Source organism: Mus caroli, unplaced genomic scaffold (genome assembly GCF_978045245.1).
Source record: "Mus caroli unplaced genomic scaffold, Mus_caroli_1 scaffold_14, whole genome shotgun sequence".
Taxonomy (NCBI): domain Eukaryota; kingdom Metazoa; phylum Chordata; class Mammalia; order Rodentia; family Muridae; genus Mus; species Mus caroli.
The window spans coordinates 75,785,638-75,806,052 of NW_028227269.1; the positions used below are offsets into that span (position 1 = coordinate 75,785,638).

The 20,415-nt window shown below is 38.1% G+C and overlaps 1 protein-coding gene across 4 annotated transcripts in view; it reads left to right on the plus strand.

Annotated features, from left to right (window-relative positions):
• Fut8 (fucosyltransferase 8) overlaps positions 1 to 20,415 on the plus strand; it is a 240,380-nt gene that overhangs the window by 58,956 nt on the left and 161,009 nt on the right. The gene's annotated exons all lie outside the window — the stretch shown is intronic.

A 20,415-nucleotide genomic window follows, 5' to 3' on the forward strand; every position in this document is an offset into this window, starting at 1 on the left:
AGTTTCTAAAGCTGGGGCAGTGGTATGATTTGGTGTGCGCTATTTCCTATCCCTCCACAACAGTGTTCTTTACCCTTGGGTCATGACTCTATTTGGGGAGTCAAAGGACCCTTTCACAGGAGTTGCCTAAGACCATCTGAAAACACAGATATTTGTATTATGGTTCATAACAGTAACCAAATTACAGTTATGAAGCAGCAACGGTAAGGAACAGTATTGCTCTGGACCCCTAAGACCAATTTCTCAGCAAAATGATTTATTTGCCTCAGAGGGACATAGGGCAGGGAATAAAAGACAGAGACAGGAGATAGAGGGTGAGGGGGAAGGGAAGGGAATAAGAAGAGGTAGGGATATTTATCCTGGAGAGGAATAAAGGATTGCCTCTGGAGAGAGAGGAGACAGATGTGGACCTTAGGGAAACCCAATGTTAGGATGAGGTATTCAGTTTTAATTGGGCATGTTAACTAGGTAAGCCAAAGGTGGCTTTTTGATTGCTGGACCTTGGTAGTCAGCCTCAGGAAGAGGAAGTAGCCAAATAAGAGAATAGATCTTGGTGGCTAGATTTAGGAATGTAATCTAATGGTTTTCTTTTTTAGCAAGACGGGAATGGAGGAGAAAGGCAAGGCCTGCCAGAGCCCTTCAGCAAGGAAAGTAATTTTTGGCTGGGGGATGGGGCGTTACCACAACATCAAGAACTCTACTAAAGTTACAGCATCAGGATGGTTGAAAACCACTGCTCTAGAATCACTGTTCTTTGATGGGCAATGCCCGGTTTCTTGGGAACAGTTGTTTCCTATAAATTGTCTGGCTGTTTTTTGTTTGTTTGTTTGTTTCAAGTGAGAAGACACATCTGTTTCCTATTTGTACATCTTCTGTGTTTTTATTTTAAAATCTGAGTAGTTTTGGTGGTTAAAATAATTCTGGTTGAGAGTTATCATTTCTTTATGGTTCATCCCTAACCAATTCAATCTTAAAAAATATTGTACACAAATTTGTAATAGCAACTTTTTAAAAAATAAAAATGCATCTCTTTCATGAGGCCATTATCCTGCTGGTATACAGACAAAATTTAGTCTTTTTATTTAATGCCAAAGTTATTTTCAATACCATTTCTCAATTGTAAAATAAAAAAGACATTGTATATTAATGGAATATAATTATTGAACTGTGATGTAAAGAATAGTCAACTGGGAACTGTCTAGGGAACAAACCCTTATTAAACCTGTTGTTTGACTGTGACGTTAGATTCATCATGACTACATGAGAGGTATCAATAGGATATTTAATTCTCATTTGTCAGTATATAGGGAAAGGTAGAATCAGAACAAATTATATGATGAATATATTTACAGCTTAGTGACCTAATTTTTTTGTTCTTTTTTTTTTTTTTTTATTAAAGCAGAATCAAACTTGGTAGCCTACTGGCCTGGAACTCAACTCAACATTTTGCCCAGGCAATCCTTCTGCCTTTCTCTCCTAACTATTGGAATTAAAGGCATGAGCCAGCAGACTTACTGAAAGATTAAAACAAAAAAAAGCAAAGGAAAATGGATGCTCTAAAGAATGCAGTTGTTTCTTGTAGACCAGTTGTCTGACCTACACTAATGTAGTTTATCCTTTCGTTGCAAATCAAGAATTAACCTAGGATAATTGAGTTTAAGTATTGTATTTGCCACTTCCTAAGTAGGTGCATTTGTTAAACTGCCTTTCTGATTTCTCATCTGTAGACTGAGCGTGAGACTATCTCAGGAAACAGCGAGGATGAGAAAACACTGATGCAGTAGAGTTCAAGGCTTGAGAAATGTTTGTCTTTTCCTTTTTATCCAGTGGCCAATGGAAGCTTTACTTTCTTTCTATTACATGTTCCCTAGTGTTTATATGCACACAGAAGCAGTGGTATAGTTACTCTGGACCCTGTCAGGAAAACCAACATGAAGCACAGCACTGCTGTGTTGGCCTGGAACTTTTTGAAAGGAAATCAATATCATCATATAGTATAGGACTACATTAGGAAATGGTGGCGGGAGCCAGGTCTGAGGGAGAAAGATGGTCGAATCTGTTATAGTGTTCCTCAGAATGTTGAGGTCATGGACTAGCCTCACAGAAGCATTTTCCCTGTTTTGTTTCTTTAGTTAGCCTCACTGCAGTCCCTGAGTCCTAGGTCTCTGATAGAAGTGCTCATTATGTTGGTCATGATTTTAAATTCTTCCTAGCTCTTGATTTGAGAAGGTAGGGTCTATGTAATACTTTAAAGAATAGAGAATTACTTAGTTTAATTTTTTGAGTGGCATTTAAGTTCTTTGTCTTTGTGCTCTGCCTTCTTTGGTCTGATCCTTCAGCAGAAGAAATGACACTGTGTAATAATGAAAAGGTGCTGTTGAATAGACACATGGCTGGAAGCGAGAGCTATCTGAATGGGGTTTTGTAGCAGCGATTTTAGTTGACTCATCTTCAACTTGAAGTGCAATTGACTTTTTGAGAGTTTTCTCAACCTTCTGTGATGGAAGTCTGGTGGAAGTCAAGTGAAATCAGTGTTTGATAGTTGGTGCTCAAGCTTGGTGTATGCATCTAGCCTTTCAAAATCTTTCTAGGTACTCAGCTTGTGACGGAAAAGACTAGGCATTTCCTTTTTAATTTTGCTTTTGTCATTGCTATTTCTGCCTCACTATATAGCCTAAACTGACCTCGAACTTGCCATTTTACTACCTGGAGATTACATGAGCCTGGCTTCTCTTATACTTGTATTTAATGCTCTACTAATTCTAACTGCTGCTTCACAGCATTCATCCCCATTTTCTTGCTTTTGCTTTCTCGCTTCCTTCCTTTTCTTCTTCTCTCCCTCCCTCCCCCACCTCTTTTTAAAAATTAGGTATTGTCTTGTTATTTATGACAAGCTGGCCTCAAACTTGTGATTTATAGTTGTGTGAGTCCCTTGTCCATGTGTCCATCTCCCTCACTCTCTTTCAATAAGGCCTTGCTGTGTAGCCTTGACTAGCCTGGAACTAGCTAGAGTCACAGAGATGCACCTTACTCTGCCTTCTGTGTGCTAGAATAAAAGCCACTTGCCATGACTTCTGGTGTAACATTCTCTCTCTCTCTCTCTCTCTCTCTCTCTCTCTCTCTCTCTCTCTCTCTCTCTCTCTCTCTGTGTGTGTGTGTGTATGTGTGTGTGTGTGTGTTCGTCCCTATCCCTGTCCAAGAAAGCTTGAGGAAGTAAATGCTTTCTTTCCATCATGTCAGATCTGGGGATTAAACTCAAGTTGCGTCAGATCTGGTGGCAAGAATCTTTACCTACTGAGCCATCTTGCTGGGTCTATTCTGTTGATTCTGAATTTGGTGAATTGTTTGTTGCCCGTGCCATTACATTGCCCCTTGCTTGTGGTTTTCTGTGTTCCTCTTACATTTCAGTGGCGTGCTATGCGGTCAGCATTTATGGAAGACCTAGAGTTATTCAGATGCTCTCAAAGTATTGACTACTTCGTTACCATGTTTAGGACTCTTGGGATATTCTTCTACCTTTTCAAAGTATAGGAAAAGAAGTGTTTCTTATTTTTTTCCAATGAAGCTAATGATAAACCTTGCACATTTAAAACAAGATTCAACAGGAAAAAATGTAGTGAATAATATATCTACCATTTCTGCATAGATACACTGGTAATGAAAAATATATTTGATTTACTATAAGACTTTCAGGGTATATATGTTGGCAGTAAAAATGTATTATTGTGAATTATTTTTCTAATAAGTAAGGACAAACATATATAATTTTTCATTGACAAAATTCACAAAAAATTCAGCAATGTTGCTTTCTCCTTTTATGTTTATATATATTTTCTCTCTCTTGTACACATTTGGGGTGTGTGTGTGTGTGTGTATGTGTGCATTCACCATGATACATACATGTCAGAGGATAACTTGCAAACTTTTGTTCTCTACTTTGACTATGTGGTTTCTAGGTCTCCAACGTGGGTTGCTGGCTTGTCAGTAAGCACCTTTATCCACTAAGCCATGTGCCTGGCCTGTTTTCTTGTTTGGAAGTTAAACAGACTTACTTAAGACTAAATAAATCACTGGAGAGAATCTTTTCCTTTTAAAATTTTTTAAAAACATTATCTTTAATCTTTTTTTAAGATTAAAAATTATTCTTAATCTAGTCATTATCCCCCTCCAGGTCTACCCTCTGACAGTTTGTCATCCCATTCTTTCTGCCCCACCCCTGTCTGCAAGAGGATGTTCCCCCATTCCCACCCCCAGCCTCTCTGGGGCTTCAAGTCTCTTGAGGGTTGGGTGCATCATCTCTCATTGAGGCCAGACCAGGCAGTCATCTGCTGTATATGTGTTGGGGGTCTCAGACCAGCTCCTGTGTGTTGTCTGGTTGGTAGCTCAGTGTCTGAGAGATCTCAGGGGTCCAGGTTAGTTGAGACTGCTGGTCTTCCCATGGGGTCACCCTCCTCCACAGCTTCTTCCAGCCTTTCCCTAATTCAGCCACTCCCTGCTTCTCTCCATTGGTTGGGTGTAAGTATCTGCCTCTGTCTCATTCAGCTGCTTGTTGGGCCTCTCGGAGGGCAGTCATGCTAGGCTCCTGTCTGTTACCCTTCATGCAGCAGAACTCCTGGGAGACCTTCACACTGTGGGGTCTTTAGAGGAGCAGTCAAGCTGATGATCTGCCCCTGTGGAAAACTCAGCCAGGAGGGTGAGAGTCTTTTCTTTGTAAAATACTGTTTTGTCCCTTAAACTTTATTCTCTTTATTTGTAATTTTTGTAATCCTTTAAGCAGATGTTCAGTATCCTAACTTTATTGGTATTTTTGTTTTTGTGGGGGGCGGTATCCTGTTTTTAGTTTTATCCATGATGTCTTGAAGAACTTGAAGAGCTTCTTTCCTCTCTCCCTCTCTCTCTCCCTCTCTCTCTCCCTCTCTCTCTCCCCCCCCCCCTTTTGTGGTGTTTTGAGACCAGTTCTCTCCATGTAGCCTTGGGTGGCCTGGAACTTGCTCTGCCCTCTTACGGAGATCCACCTGCTTCTGCCTCCTGAGATCAACAGTGTGTGCCCACCACACTCGCCATTTTGTGTTTTTTTCCAAAGAAAATATGTCTGTTTTTATTACTTTTGGTTGAATAGAAACATACAGTTGAAAAGTCTTATGCCATTACAGGTGCTTTTAAGATTAGCTGGAAGAGCAGAGAGTGGTGGTGTGTGCATGCTTGTGACCTCAGCACTGGGGAGGTGAAGGTAGGAGAGTACAAGTTAGAAGCCAGTCTTGGCTATGTGATGAGACTATGTGTTTTTAAAAAAAGTTAATAAATCAATTATTTTAAAAATTCCATAAATGTATGATATTTCCAAAAAAATTGTCTTTTGCATAGCTAGGAATGAATTGAACTTTTGATTTCATTTAAATATAATACAAAATGTATTTTAAAATGTATGCGATGTCCCTTTTGTTTTATGATACTGTTTTTATGAGCAATTAAAATATATTAGAAGGTGCACTTGGGATGATTTAAAAGGATTCTGTGTGTTTATTGGTGTCATACATACATGTTATTTGGGTCATAGATTGTTTTGTAGGTTTCTGCTTTTTTCAAAAAACAGTGAAACTCAAGCAAGCTGACCAAGCTTCTTGCATTTACATAACAATTTATACTCAGCGATGGGAACTCCTCAAAATATTAATCATACAGTAAAAAGTAGCTTTTAACAATTTAAATGTTCCCTTTTATAAAAATCTTTAGTTCTTTAAGGCTACTAGTTATTGTTATCACTTTAAAGAGTACTCAGGTGGTTGGTTCTAAGAAAAACTTCAGAACAGCTGTAGTAACAGCTGCAGATTTAGTCAAAATAGGTGTTTTAAAGGCTTCTTATTGCCCTTTCACATCTCTTTCCCTTACCCCAAATAACCCAAATGTTTTCTAAAAGTTTTGGTGAAATTGGGGTTCAGAGACCTGGATTACCATATGCTTGCTGAGCGCAGACTTGGCGGCTGCCTGTAAATTTTTGCTAAGGTTTTCTAGTTAGCTTGTGTCTGCATCGGCTTTATAGATGTACATGGCTTTTACACAGGCCAGTGTCTTTGATCAAGAGTCATCTACTATAACTAACTACTCATAGAACTAATAATTTCAGCTTAAATTTAAGCAGATGTTGCTAGTATTGCATTTTGACTAGAAGTAAAGGTAGAAATGCATATTTTTTAAAGTGTTTCTTCAAATTTTTACTTTAATAAGAAATTGCCTTTAGTCTTATAAAAAACCCAAATTGGGCAAATCTAAGTTTTTGAGGGAAATCTATTATAATGAATTGAAAGCTCAGTACGTACCCTTGTTAGATACCCTCCCCTCCTTACAGCTTTATGATCTAGCGACGAGATGGTTTTCGAGGCAGCTTTTAAGTCTTATCAGGCAGGAATGGCTGTTAAGGGTTATGTTAAGGTTATGGCTAAGGCAGTGCTTGGTACTCGTTTCCATCACCCAGTTACAGTCTCTGTTTGCAGATGCAAATCATACTGACCATTGATCATAAGATATAACAGTATAACCTGGCTGTTATCCCGGTTGTACAGAGTTATCTGCTTAGAATCTGGTTAAAAATTGTAGTAACAATGCTGTATCATACATGGGGGAATTTAAAATTTCCTGCTAAACAGTTATATACTTTCTGTTAGACCATGTGTAACATGCCCCTAAGCAAGTAACACTGTGCTCAAGGTGATATTTAGGACAAGGTTCCTACCTTTAAGTACAAGTAAATAAACAAAGTACACTCACATGCATTAAAATAACCACCTGTGAAAGGATAAATACGTATTTAAATAGTTAGACTCAGGAACTCTATATCTTAAAGGAATTCTAAAGGTTTGATAAACTCTGTTATTTCGTGTGAAGAAACAATGAAGGGTAATGAATTGGCTTAAGTCGTGTATTAAATAGGGGCTTTACAGGACTTTCTAAATACAAACTCTGGAGTGATAGTGAGCAGCAATCTTTTATCATCTTACCTTTAAGACTTTAAAAAGATAAGAAAAACGATGTGATCTTGGATTTAGCTCATTATCAAAAATTCTTTTGACCATCTTTTATCTTGTCTCTTCCTTTTAGACTTCTGAACCTCAGCTACTTAGTAAAATAAAAATTATGTCTTTGTGTCTAATTTTATGATTATTGGGACTATTGAATCATTTTAAGAATTGAAGTAATAGGCAAATATTTTTTCTTGTTAAAATAATAGATTCAGTCCAGCACAACAAATTTTGAGCATATGATTTATTAGGTATAGCATAGATTTTAGCATTCAGGAAGATACTGTTTTTCCTTTTAAGAGAAAAGAAATAAAATATAATGCATATTTCTGCATTATATGGCACAATATGAGAAGTGATGAGAAGTTTAGATTTCCTGTATTTTGGCTTAAGTTAAAGAGTTACTACTTGAATGCTTGAATCCGCTCTAAGAGTATAAGACTCAATTTACCACAATGACAAAGTACATATTTGTAGCAGTTGATAAGGATGTTTTTGATACTTTGAACTAGTGAGAATGTGTTCAGATTTTTACTTGAGATTGGCATGTGGTCAAAGTGTGAACTTATATTTTCCAGTAGCTACTAAATGGGAGCTTGTTAAAAATTTTAGGAATACAGAAAGTAATTAATAACCACGTCAGATGTCATAAAGCGTGACAATCTTAGACATGATGAATATTGCTAATGGGACAGGTTTCAGAATTTACCGTCTGAGTTGGCTACGGAGGATTAGAAGTGACTTCAGAGATACTTACCTCCTAAAGACAATTGTTACCGGGATTCAGACATGGATTGGCTGCTTTGTGTTGTGAGGAAGCTTTTGAATTATCTGATGTGAACCATTCTTGTATCTGGTGGTTGGAGGTCTTTGTTGTAGCAACCCCAAATGACTTCTTTTGTCACCTGTTATTCTGTATTCTCCATATGTTACTGGATGTGCTACAGTGTTGACTGAGGTGACTTGACAGGACAGCCAGGAATAGAAAGGGGAGTGGTTGGTTCAGGAAGTGAGACAGAAAGGAGGGGTTGATGATTAGAAGAGTCTTAGGTACTTTTCTAATGCTTGTATGATCTCACCACGCACAGATGTGATATTTTAATAGAGAGCATTATTTAAATAAAATGCTAATTTACTATTCAGTAGTCTGTACAAATCAGGAAACTACTTCAACAGTTTTCACAGTGAGAATAAGCAGGGTTCATATTTGGCTATTTGATTCTTTTTTTTTTTTGATTTTTAATATTTTTATTACATATTTTCCTCAATTACATTTCCAATGCTATCCCAAAAGTCCCCCATAGCGCCCCCCACTTCCCTACCCACCCATTCCCATTCTTTTGGCCCTGGCATTCCCCTATATTGGGGCACAGACAAAACTCTTAAGATTGCCATAGTATTGACTTTTAAGATAACCTGAAGTTCCCCTTTGGAAATTTTTTTCTTTCCCTTTCTCTAAATATGACAGTTGCTAGAAAAGATTAATATTTCTAGGTCAGTAATTTGTGTAGCACTTGGGAAGGGGTGGAGGAGGTAAAATATTAAAGAGTTTACTTAGGATCTGAAAGCTAGGTGAAGATAATGCAAAAGAAGGAACCTATACTTTTCTTTGCATTTCAGGAGAAATGGAGTTTTTAATCTGACTATTTTAATCACTAGATTTCTTGATGTTCTATGACTATGAAAGCATGATGGTTGGCACTGTTCATTAGAAATTTAGTATAATCCGTATATTTTAATTTTATCCTGACCACATTAGAAGAAATGAAAACTAGTATACTATCAATGAGATACTTTACATTTTTAAGTCCATACTAAATTTTTGAAGTCTATATATATTTTATATTTACAACATAATTCAGTTCAGACTAGCCATAAATCATATGCTTGATGGCCATATTTGGCTACTTTAGTAGGCAGTGTATTCAAGATACTGTCACAAGGGAAACGCTTGATTGCACTTGTTAAGTTCATAAAATGTTTCAAAAAGCCATGGGCTGGTGAGATGGCTCAGTGGTTAAGAGTGCCGATTGCTCTTCCAAAGGTCCCAAGTTCAAGTCCCAGCAACCACATTTTGGCTCACAACCATCGGTAACGAAGTCTGATGCCCTCTTCTGGAGTGTCTGAAGACAGCTACAGTGTACTTACATATATAAATATATATAAATAAATCTTTAAAAAAAGTTCATAAAAATTTTTAATTCTGGGTAGATGGCTTAATTTTTCTCTATATAGGGGAGGGGCATTTAGTGCTTAAAGGCACCATAATTCAGTCGTGCCGGCTTTGCTCAGGAAAGGGGCATTCTTTATACTCAGTAAGAAGGAAGTAAGGCAAGATTTACCAACTTAGTTTTTTAGGCTTCCTGCCATCTGAGGGTATAAGTGTTAATTTAGTTAGAGGGATTGCTAAGGGTTCCAGGAAGTAGTTGCTATTGGAGAAACTGAGTCTTTCCTCTTTCTTCCTAGCGCTAGGGATGGAACCCATCACTACTTACTTTTGGCTATACCTGTGACTATGGGCACGTTTTTGTTTTTTAGTTTAATTCTTATTGTATACAATAGTGTATGTGGAAGTTCATGACTATTAGTAATATATGTATAATAACTGTTTGCTGCTAGTTTTTCTATTTTAGCTCCAAGAATGTAGCTTATTCAGAATTTGAGGCTAACAAGAGAGTTAGAAGTAAGCATTCAGACCTATAACACAAATTGGAAATGTAGGGTTTTTGTTGTTGTTGTTTATTTTTTAAATTGTATTCAAGACTAATTTGCATGGCAGTCACTCTGAAATCTTGTTAAGATGTAGCTTATGGTCTGTGCTCAGGAGCTCAGAGTAGTCTCTCTGGCTCTAGAGTCAGGTACCAGGTTGTCTTAGTCAGTGGTCTGTTGCTGTGAAGAGACACTGTGACCACAGCAACTCTTTTAAAAGAAACATTTAATTGGGACTGGTTTACTGTTTTAGTCTATTATCATCGTGGCAGGAAGCATGGCAGCACATAGGCAGGCTTGGTGCTGGACAAGTAGTTGAGAGTTCTACATCTGGAGAGCCACTGGCCTGGCTTGGGCTTTTGGAAACCTGAAAGCCCACCTCCTAATCCTTTCAAATAGTGACACTTCCTGGTGACCAAACAGTCAAATCTATGAGCCTATGGGGACCATTCACATTTAAATTACCATACATGTGTATGCAATCTGTGGCCTGCAGGCCATTTGCAGCCAAAAATAGTCCTGAATGAAGCCAATGCTGTTCTGGAACATGAACTTTATAGATGAAAATACTGTTATAATGTCAAGAGTCTGGACACACCTGTTAGGCTCTACAGTATTGAAGTTCACTCATTCCAGTCACTGTGGCATTTGAGCATTCTCTTTATACTCTTTCTGGTGGTTAAAAATGATTCTAGGCTGTGAGTGTAGCTCCTTCTTAATGTGCTTGGTTACCACATGCAAGGACCTGGATTCAGTTCCCAGAATTACTAACAAGCTTGCAAACGAAAAATATTCTAAGGATATTTAAGTAGTTATTTTTCTTTAATGTGTTAAGTTTTACATTTTGTTCATGATGGAGGTGGGACAATTTTTCCTATTTAAACATTAATATATCACGGGCTCTAAAGGGATAACTCAGCTTTAAAGAGTGTGTATTGTTCTAGCAGAGGACCCAATTTCAGTTCCTAGCACCCATAGCAGGTGGCTCAGAATGATCTGACACCCCTGGCCAGTCTGGATACCTGTACACCTGCATATACAAGTAAAAATAATAAAAATAAAATGTTAAACTTTTACATTGACATGATAAATATCTAAGGAAAAGAAGGATTATAACTATTCAACTAGTATTTAGTACACATCACTTAGGAAATATTAATATTTAATAAATGATTAGTAAATATTACTTATTTAGAGTATATTTTTATGGTTTTATAAATGCATTTAAGTCATTTATTCAAGTATAGTCTCAAATTGATATCAGAGTGGGATATCCTTTTTAGGATATTGAGTTGCATCTGCTTGGTACCTCACATAGACCTTATATATTCTGGGCTTTTCAAGTAAATTCTTACTCAAATTGCTTTAAATCGTAACTTTAAAATTCCGTGTTTGCAAGAATACATTTCATTCTCAGCACTGGTATCTTTAGTCCTCAGATCTTTCTGGCTCCAGCATTTTTGGTTATTCCTATGGGTTAAGCCACTCTATTTTTAATACCCATAGTTCTGTTCATTCTCAAGCTAGGTCACCAGAGTTTTGTTGTTGTTAATGAAAAAGTCATTGTTGATATCTCTTCTTTTTAGGAGCATGCTCAGACTGAATGAAGCTAAAATTTCTTAGGAATATTCTGCTTTACATACAAGATACAATTTTGCATAATTTAAATTCAACCTATTTGCTAGTACAATGATGTTATTTATATCTCAGGATTTCAAATGCATTGTTAAGACTTGAGAGGCTTTTACCAACACCCTCCATTTTACTTCTCCTTTCACCATTCTCAGTGTTTTCTGAAGAACCGCTGGGTCTTACCAGAGTTTGAGTTTTGCCTTTCATAATTACAAAATGAGAAGAAAAGGGACATTTTTAGAAGTTGGAAGCAATGCAAATACAGAGAAGAAAATTCACACTCATTTATGTTACCCCTCTTTTATTGAGAAAAATCTTGACTTAATGTACTTTACTTTGCTCAGGGATTGGTGGCAATGGTGATAAGTATTGTGATGGTCGAAGTAATTGTAGGAGTGCATTTAAAAGAGACTTAATTATTTAATTATAATATATAATATATAAAATATTTAATTTGGAGATAATCTTAAAATAGATATTTCAAAGTGGTGTATATTTTATAATGTATAGATTATTATATATCAAATGTTCATCAATAAAGCTGTTAGGGTAAAAAAGGAGAATGATATGGTGGGGGGACTGTGACCATTAGCATGGGATTTCAGTTACTCCCTAAATACAAGTAATAATATGGCTATTACAAGAACTTTTTTTGTAAGATAGTCCCATGTTCAATATTGCTCTGTGTGTGTGTGTGTGTGTGTGTGTGTGTGTGAGAGAGAGAGAGAGAGAGAGAGAGAGAGAGAGAGAGAGAGAGAGAGAGAGACATACAAAAAAATACTGGCAGTGCTGGACTTGGAGTTACCTTGTGGCTTACTGTCCTTTCTGTTTCATTCTTGTGCTGAGTGTGTGTTCAGACTTACAACAGTGCTGATGTAATCCTTTCACTATTATGACCATTTAATTATTTTAAACTGGAGAAAAGCATATTACTTTTTCCTTTATACTTAACAGTAGTTTTAGTCCTAAAAGCTATACATTTTTTTTCTTGGATGACTTAAGAATGTTTGGAATGATGTGGGAAGTAGTATTTTGGGGTTGGGTGTAGGCTTTTAAGAGATTATCTAAAATTAAATCTCAGTTGTTAACTCAGGTATGTGACTTAGGGCAAGGTATTTATTTAAGAGTTTGTCTTGCTTTGTGGATAAAATAAGAGTTATAAAACACCCACTTCATAGATATGTTGAGAGTTGAACCAATTTGTAAAGACAGAACAATCCCTATTACATGATAGGTCTGAATAATTAGTTATTACCATTAATTTTCTATTAACAGTATTCTCAGTAAACTCTAACAAATAAAAACGTTTTAAACTTTTTAGAAAATTTCCAAAAGTAATTTTCAGATTAGAGTTTAACTCCTTCCCTCTCTTCCCTTAAGCCGCTTCCAGAATGGAGTATTGTCTAGAGTTTTATTTGCTTGGGCTTACTTGGGAATGTGTAGTTAATAGCTTGCTAACAGTCCTGAGATAACAAGCCATCTCACTGGTGTGACTTTGCTGGTCCGGAGACCATGCCTTGAGGAACAGTTATGTGTTTGTGATGGCTTCTCAGCCTCTGTGAGCTGACCTGGGGAGCTAGCTCAGTTTCAGGTCTCTAGTTACTTGTCGATTTCCTTTGTCAAGCTGAAGGACAACTAGTCAGAACTAGTTAGGCTAAATGGCAGATAATATGAAGTTTTCTTTTTACTATACCCTTCTAAAAAGTTTCACTGTATGTATGAACTTTCCTTCAGGGTCCCCATTTCTGTCTCTTTTCCTCATTTATGCAATCTTCTTTGGATTCTTCCTAATTTCTCAGCATCTTCCTTAATGTATAACAACCCAAGTTTGACTTTTGACCAACCTGTCTCAGTAAAAGAGGATAATGATTGAGGCAGAAGAATATAGTACCTTCCATTTCTAAAATTCTATGATTTTTTTAAAATTTAATTTTATTTGTAATTCATTTTTTTAACATTCCATATTCCATTCCTGGCCCCTCCCCATCCACCCTCCAACTGCTCCGCATCCCACACCTCCTACCCACCCCACCCCATCTCCACGTGGATGTCCCCATCCCCCACCCCATCTGACCTCTAAACTCCCTGGGGCTTCCAGTCTCTTGAGGGTTAGGTGCTTCATCTCTGAATGAACACGGACCTGTGAAGTCCTCTACTGTATGTGCGTTAGGTGCCTCATATCAGCTGGTGTATGCTGTCTGTTTGGTGGCCCAGTGTTTGAAAGATCTCGGGGGTCCATATTAACCAAGACCGCTGATCCTCCTACAGAATCATCCTTCTCCTCAGCTTCTTTCAGCCTTCCCCAACTCAACAACAGGGGTCAGCTGCTTCTGTCCATTGGTTGGATGCAAATAACTGCATCTGACTCTTTCAGCTGCTTGTTGGGTCCCTCGGAGGGCAGTCGTGATAGATCCCTTTTTGTGAGCATTCCATAACCTCAGTAATAGTGTCAGGCCCTGGGACCTCCCCGTTAGCTGGATTCCACTTTGGGCTTGTCGCTGGACCATCTTCTCCTCAGGCTCCCCTCCATTTCCATCCCTGTAATTCTTTCAGACAGAAAAAATTATGGGTCAGGGTGTGACTGTGGGATGGCAACCCCACAAATGTCCTGTCTTCCCACTGGAGGTGGGCTCTACAAGTTCTCTCTCCCCACTGTTAGGCACCTCATCAAATGTTAATATTTTCTTAACTATTCTCATTTATTTTATTTTAATTAATTTTTTAAAAATTTGTTTTCTAAAGTAATCAAGATCTTGTTGACTTTATTCCATGTAGGCTTAGTGGATCAGTTAGGATTCTGTCAGGAAAACAATCCACACTGGCTACTTCAGGCAAGAAAGTTTAACATAGGGAATGTGTTGCACATGTGTTAGGAGGCATAAAAACCAGAGTGTTGGTGGTGGGTGCAGGGATACTAGAGTAACAAGGATAATAATTGCAGGAGTCCCTTTTCTCATAGATGCGAGAGAATACAAAGCTTAGACTAGGGGACACAGAAGTGAGATTCAGAATGTGTAGAGTGCTGCTGTCTGGCAGCAGCTGCTGTTTTTGAGGGGTTGTCTGTGGCTTCCACTAACTGCTGCCACTGGGGTGAAGGCCTGTGTTGGGGTATTGCTTACTGGATAAAACAAATACTCTCCCTTTAGTGCTTTTATTGACAATATTAGGAAGCTACGCAATGAAGGCTGAGAAAGTAGTTTCAAGTGCTTTCTTTTCAACAGAAAGGATTATTGAAGGATGGATTTGGAGCTAAGAATATAGCTGAATAATCCATATGCTTTATCTCCCTCATCTTTGGTTTACAATATGTCATATGCCTTCTGTTTCTTGGACTCTTTCCTAAACAACAGTCTTCTAAATCTTAATAGTGCTTGAGGGTCTAGAAGAAAAAGAATTGCCAGTGTTCTAACCATGGCCATACATTGCCTAGAAATAAGAATTGTTCTCATAGCTGCATTAATGGATTATAGTCATTGTTTGAAAACATAGACTATATCAAAGTGACTATGGGTTTGCTAGGCAATATAGTCTTACAAGACTACCACTGTATGAATGGAACATCAATGATATAAATGTCATTATGACTGATTTATCTAGTTGATGTGATTTGGGAGTATGAGATAGCACCCATTATTCTAAGAAAAACCTAGTACAGCTCTTTTTTTTTAAATCTGATATTAATTATTAGATCCACATTGGATGGGTTTTCTGTTGTTCAAGAGCCTGTGTAAATTGTGATAGCATTAAAAATTGGCTGCCTGTTGGCAAACAGTTCCTGCTGTAGCCAACTAGTTTTTATTTATTTTTAAAAAGTTTTTCCTTTTTTCTTTTTTTATTAGATATTTTCTTTATTTACATTTCAAATGCTATCCTGAAAGTCCCCTATACCACCCCCCCTAAAACCCTGCTCCCAAATCTACCCACTCCTGTTTCCTGGTCCTAGCATTCCCCTGTACTGGGGCATATAATCTTCCCAAGACCAAGAGCCTCTCCTCCCATTGATGGCCAACTAGGCCATCCTCTGCTATATATGCAACCAGAGACACAAGCTTTGGGGGGGTACTGGTTAGTTCATATTGTTGTTCCTTCTATAGGGTTACAGACCCCTTCAGCTCGTTGGGTATATTCTCTAGCTCCTTCATTAGGGGCCCTGTGTTCCATCCAATAGATGACTGTTAGCATCCACTTCTGTATTTGCCAGGCACTGGCATAGCCTCACAGGGTCCTGTCAGCAAAATCTTGCTGGCAAATGCAATAGTGTCTGAGTTTGGTGGTTGTTTATGGGATGGATCCCCAGGTGGGGCAGTCCCTGGATGGTCCTTCCTTCTGTCCCAGCTCCAAACTTTGTCTCTGTAACTCCTTCCGTGGGTATTTTGTTCCCCATTGTAAGAAGGTGCGAAGTATCCACACTTTGGTCTTCCTTCTTGAGTTTCATGTGTTTTGCAAATTGATTTTGGGTATTCTAAGTTTCTGGGCTAATATCCACTTATCAGTGAGTGCATATCATGTGTGTTCTTTTGTGATTGGGTTACCTCACTCAGGATGATATCCTCCACATCCATCCATTTGCCTAAGAATTTCATGGAATTCATTGTTTTTAATAGCTGAGTAGTACTCCATTGTGTAAATGTACCACATTTTCTGTATCCATTCCTCTGTTGAGGGACATCTGGGTTCTTTCCAGCTTCTGGCTATTATAAATAAGGCTACTATGAACATAGTGGAACATATGTCCTTATTACAAGTTGGAACATCTTCTAGGCATATGCCCAGGAGAGGTATTGCTGGATCTTCCTGTAGTACTATGTCCAGTTTTCTGAGGAGCCACCAGAGTGATTTCCAGAGTGGTTGTACCAGCTTGCAATCCCACCAGTAATGGAGGAGGATTCCTCTTTCTCCACATCCTTGCTAGCATCTGCTGTCACCTGAATTTTTGATCTTAGCCATTCTGACTGGTGTGAGGTGGAATCCCAGAGTTGTTTTGATTTTCATTTCCCTGATGTTTAAGGATGTTGAACATTTTTTCAGGTGCTTCTCAGCCATTTGGTATTCCTCAGTTGAGAATTCTTTGTTTAGCTCTGTACCCCATTTTTAATGGGGTTATTTGATTTTCTGGAGCCCAGCTTCATGAGTTCTTTATATATAGTGGATATTAGTCCCCTATCAGATTTAGGATTGGTAAAGATCCTTTCCCAATTTGTTGATGGCCTTTTTGTCTTATTGACCATGTCTTGCCTTACAGAAGCTTTGCAATTTTATGAGGTCCCATTTGTTTCTTGATCTTAAAGCACAAGCAATTGCTGTTCTGTTCAGGAATCTTTCCCCTGTGCTCATGTCTTTGAGTCTTTCCCCCGCTTTCTCCTCTATATGTTTCAGTGTCTCTGGTTTTATGTGGAGTTCCTTGATCCACTTAGACTTGAGCTTTGTACAAGGAGATAAGAATGGATCAATTTACATTCTTTTACATGATAACTGCCAGTTGAGCCAGCACCATTTGTTGAAAATGCTGTCTTTTTTCCACTGGATGGTTTTAACTCCTTTGCCAAAGATCAAGTGACCATAGGTGTGTGGGTTCATTTCTGGGTCTTCAATTCTATTCCATTGATCTACCTGTCTTTGGCTGTACCAGTTCCATGCAGGTTTGTTTGTTTGTTTGTTTGGTGTTTTTGTTTTTTGTTTTGTTTTGTTTTTTATCACAATGCTCTGTAGTACAGCTTGAGGTCAGGGATGTTGATTCCACCAGAGGTTCTTTTATCCTTGAGAAGAGTTTTTGCTATCCTAGGTTTTGTGTTATTCCAGATGAATTTGCAAATTGCCCTTTCTAACTCAGTGAAGAATTGATTTGGAATTTTGATGGGGATTGCATTGAATCTGTAGATTGCTATTTTTACTATATTAATCCTGCCAATCCATGAGCATGGGAGATCTTTCCATCTTCTGAGATCTTCAATTTCTTTCTTCAGAGACTTGAAGTTCTTATCGTACAAATCTTTCACTTCCTTAGAGTCACACCAAGGTATTTTATATTATTTGTGACTATTGTGAAGGGTGTTGTTTCCCTAATTTCTTTCTCAGCCTGTTTATCCTTTGTGTAGAGAAGGGCCACTGATTTGTTTGAGTTAATTTTATATCTAGCTATGCACTAAAGCTGATTATCAGGTTTAGGAGTTCTCTGGTGGAATTTTTAGGGTCACTTATATATAATATCATATCATCTGCAAATAGTGATATTTTGACTTTTTCCTTTCCAATTTGTATCCCTTTGATCTCCTTTTTTTGTCTAATTGATCTGGCTAGGACTTTGAGTACTATACTGAATAGGTAGGGAGAAAGTGGGCAACCTTGTCTCGTCCTTGATTTTAGTGGGATTGCTTCTAGCTTCTCTCCATTTACTTTGATGTTGTCTACTGGTTTGCTGTAGATTGCTTTTATTATGTTTAGGTATGGGCCTTGAATTCCTGATCTTTAAAAGACTTTTATCACGAAGACGTGTTGGATTTTGTCAAATGCTTTCTCAGCATCTAGTGAGATAATCATGTGTTTTTTGTCTTTGAGATTGTTTATATAGTGGAACACTTTGATGGATTTCCGTATAGTAAACTATCCCTGCATCCCTGGAATGAAGCCTACTTGGTCATGATGGATGATCGTTTTGATGTGTTCTTGGATTCTGTTTTCGAGAATTTTATTGAGTATTTTTGCATCGATATTCATAAGGGAAAATGGTCTGAAGTTCTCTTTCTTTGTGGGGTCTTTATGTGGTTTAGGTATTAGAGTAATTGTGGCTTCATAGAATGAACTGGGTAGAGTACCTTCTGTTTCTGTTTTGTGGAATAGTTTCAGGAGATTTGGCTAGGCGCTAGGGCGCCTGCAGCGTGGTGAGTCCTCTGGGGACAGTGGGACCGTCCCCTGAGTTCGCGCCCACCTTTGCCCAGGGATGGCACTGACCAGCGCAACTAATTCTTTTTTTTTTTTTTTGCTTTTGGTCAGGATGTTTTTTTTTTTTTTTTTTATTACATATTTTCCTCAATTACATTTCCAATGCTATCCCAAAAGTCCCCCATACCGCCCCCCACTTCCCTACCCTCCCATTCCCATTCTTTTGGCCCTGGCATTCCCCTATATTGGGGCATATAAAGTTTGCAAGTCCAATGGGCCTCTCTTTCCAGTGATGGCCGACTAGGCCATCTTTCGATACATATGCAGCTAGAGACAAGAGCTCCGGGGTACTGGTTAGTTCATCATGTTGTTCCAACTATAGGGTTGCAGATCCCTTTAGCTCCTTGGGTACTTTCTCTAGCTTCTCCATTGGGAGCCCTGTGATACATCCAATAGCTGACTGTGAGCATCCACTCCTGTGTTTGCTAGGCCCCGGCATCCTCTCACAAGAGACAGCTATCTTTGGGTCCTTTCAGCAAAATCTTGCTAGTGTATGCAATGGTGTCAGCGTTTAGAAGCTGATTATGGGATGGATCCCTGGATACGGCAGTCTCTAGATGGTCCATCCTTTCATCACAGCTCCGAACTTTGTCTCTGTAACTCCTTCCCTGGGTGTTTTGTTCCCAATTCTAAGAAGGGGCACAGTGTCCACATTTTGGTCTTCATTCTTCTTGAGTTTCATGCGCAACTAGTTCTTAAACTGAAGATTCTTCTTTCCCCACGAGGTTCTTGTATTTTAGCCTGTATATGGAGATCTTGTTAAAATGCCTTTCCTATGTCATTAGGGGGTCTTGGATTCTGCATTATAACAAGTTCTCAGAGGAGGCTGAAGCTACTGGTCCCCAAGCCAAACCCCTTCCTGGTTTGAAAATCACTGGTTTGGCTCTGGGCTTGAGTTGTATGTGTGTTTGTATGGTTGAATGGGGAAGGAGTGGTTTTGGTGTAAGAACTTCTTACAGGTTTGTCTAACCAGGAGTATTTTGAGCAATTTGCCACAGGGGTGAAGTTAAGTTTTCTTCAATAGTTTGATGCTGTCCTGGAGCAGAGACATGTCTGTTGTGTACAGCTTTCCCAGAATTTCTTAAGGCTTTTCAGTAATTCTGTTTGTTTAAGGGAAACTGACTAACCAGGTATAGGGTCATAAAGCACATTAATGCATCAGATACTGTGTGTTTACAGTAGCCGCTGTTCTCTTTACCACTAATCGTTCTTGATGATAGGGCCAACTATAGATTTTAAAAATGCATATTTCGTTTGAATTTCATACTGATGACGCATACTGATGACGTTTCCTGTCAGTAACCGTTGCAGGGATTTTAACCTTGAGAACATAAAGGCTTGACTTATTTTTAAAAAATATGCATTTTTTAAAAAAAAACAACCTTAGGAACAGGGGAGATGGTCCAGTTGATAAATTGCTTGTTTGTTGCCTAGCAGAATTGGTGAGTTTTAGGTTCAGTTAGAGACTATGTTTCAGAAAATGGGGAAGAAAGTAATTGAGGAAGACACATCATTCTGCCCCTGATACCTCATTAGTACACCTGGCACACACACACACACACACACACACACACACAATCACACACACGTATATACAAATAAAAAAGAAGAAAATTAAGAAAATTGAATAAAATACAAATTTATGAAATTCTTGATTATTTATTAGATTTTTTGTTGTTGTTGTTGTTAACAAAGTATTACCAAAGCATACCAAACTAATTACTTGAATGAACCATTCCTCTTATTTCATTTCTGGCCTGCAAGGCTCTTATGCCTTTCCTATAGCTTTCCCTGTGCTTTTACAAACCTAGATTTTCAAAGGTTCTGGATATTTTCCGTTTGACTGTTGATGTGCATTTGTGTGATCTTAAAAATCTTAATTTGAGCTATGGAGTGATAATTTATTTACTTTGAGTGGGAATTAACATAGGGAGTTGAGGATTCAAGGGGAATCCTATACAATGGGAGTTCAGTTTTAGGATTCTAAACAAAACATTTTGATTGGCATGTGGAGACCCTTATGTTCACACAGACATCCATATTTAAATATTTATAGAATATAATATGTTAAAATTACTGTTATTTTAATTTGCTTAGTTTGGCTGATTACTGCAGCTTG